Here is a 2,500-nt window from a genome sequence, read left to right on the forward strand (position 1 = left end):
GAGTACGCGAATAAAATCACCTGGCCATACCTAGGAGGAATATGTTAATTTTGTTACACACCCAACGGTTTTTGTACGCTTTAACACGTAAAAAGTACAAATAATTGGAAAAATAGATAAATTGAATTGAATATATAGAAATAGATAAATGAAATAGAATGAAATAAAATAAATAAAGTAGAATATAATCAATTTGAATGAAATTAAACAAAATAAGATAAAATCAAATAATATAAAATAAAATAAAATAACACAAAATGAAACAAAATAGAAAAATGTAATTAATAGGATAAAATACAACAAAATAAGATAGAATAAAATAAAACAAAATTAAATAAAACAAAATCAAATCAAATCAAATCAAACAAAATTGAATGAGATAAAACAAAACAAAATAAAAAGATAAAGATAAAATAAAATGAAATAAAATGAAATAGAATAAAATAAAATAAAATAAAATAAAATAAGATAAGATAAAATGAAATAAAATAAAAAAAGATAAAATAAAATAAAATAAAATAAAATAAAATAAAATGAAATAAAATAAAATAAAATGAAATAGAATAAAATAAAGTAAAATAAAATGAAATAGAATAAAATAAAATAAAACAAAATAAGATAAAGTAGAATAAAATAAGATAGAATGAAATAAAATGAAATAAATAAAATGAAATTAAATAAATCAAAACAAAATCAAATGAAATAGGATGGAATGCAGTGTAATAGAATAATACGGAAAATTTTGTTTTCACAACATCTGAATGGAGTGATAAAATGATAAAGGACTTAACTACAACTGACTTCGAGACTGAGTCCGTGGAGGCCTATCCCACTCACAACACTTTGTATTTACAAAATATAAAATGATTTCAGCGCGCATGGGTTAGCTTACCGCACGGGAAGGAGAGGGGACGTTGGTGTCAGGGGCGAGATAGGAGAAGGATGGGGGGGGGGGGGTCTGACCCCCCTACCACCACCCCCTCCCCTTCCCCCTCCCCCCTCCCCATCCCCCTTCCCCCTCACTGGAGACTCCAAGCATGTACGACAGGAAATTCATATAATTGCTCTTTCCCTCGGTTCATCTTTGAACTTTCTGTTTTGCCGCGTAGCGTCCCAACACAGGTGAGGGCTTACAAGGCTTGAAACATATTCATTTGTGTCAGTTGCCTCGACATTAGGGAACAACAGAAAAATGCCATTACAATTTGTGTTAATATAAAGTATTTGGTATGTTGGTTTCGTGAAAAAAAAATAATAGAAAAGAATAGAATAGAAAAGAAAAATAAAGAATATGATAGAATAGAATAGAATAGAATAGAATAGGATAGAAAAGAATAGAATAGAGTAGAAGATATGAGAATGAAATACAATAAAAAAAATCAAATCAAACCAAATTAAGTAAAATGAAATAAAATAGAAAGATAAAATAAAAGATGAAATAAAATAAAATGAAATAAAATAAAATAAAACAAAATAAAATAAGACAAAATAAAACAAAATAAAATAAAATAAAACGAAACAAAATAAAACAAAATAAAAAATAAAATAGAATAAGACAAAATAAAATAAAATAAAAAACAAAATAGAATAAAAGAGAATAACACAGAATTAAATTAAACTAGATTAAATTAAACAAAAAGTGCTTTACTCTCTCTTGCGCATCAGAGTCCTTGGCCCATCGATCCTGTATCAAGTTAAACTTTAACTGTCACTTGAGCGAGTTGGCTCAAAGTTAACTCCTCTTGTTCAAGGACAGGATACCAAACGAGTTAAGTAGTTAAATTAGTCATGATAATATTGACTTCAACATATATCTCGGTTGTTTTGCAGGTAATTTTATTCACACGATGAGGACCCCATACGCAGCAATAAAGATTTAATGCTCTCATATACAAAACTGGAAACAATCAACGAGTCTTTGCTGATTGCAAATCTCTTCCCCAAGGATGAGTAGCCTCGAGAAATATCAAAATAAAATATACACGATATAGGGAACGGGTTTGCTGGGTTCGAATCCTCGGCTCGTCCACGTTTCAATTTCCAACAAAATGTCTCCATCGAGCGATTCTTCAGTCTCGATTGCGATGGCATGGAATTAAAAGTTGTTTGTGGTTGAATAAAAATATACACGATATATAAACCCAAGGGTAACAGATTTACTTTTTTTCGCGTACAATCAAAAACCATAGATACAATAAATGATTCATATACACTTGAGAATCATGGATGAAACATATGCAATATATGCACTCAAGGATTACAAATACAATAAATACAGACAAGGCTCATGAATACACTATATACATTATACACTCAAATGGTAGGTACAGTATATACATTTAAGGACTATAGATACATTATATTCATTACATACAGTTCAAAGATACAGTATATAACTATATTTTCCAATATGGATAAGAATATCCCCCTTAAGGTAGAATTACACTTTGCAACAGAATGTTTGGAGTTCAACCTTTTGATTCGTTTATCATATAATACG

The sequence above is a fragment of the Oratosquilla oratoria genome, unplaced genomic scaffold, assembly GCF_046742065.1.
Source record: "Oratosquilla oratoria isolate Oo_2021 unplaced genomic scaffold, ASM4674206v1 SCAFFOLD60, whole genome shotgun sequence".
Taxonomy (NCBI): domain Eukaryota; kingdom Metazoa; phylum Arthropoda; class Malacostraca; order Stomatopoda; family Squillidae; genus Oratosquilla; species Oratosquilla oratoria.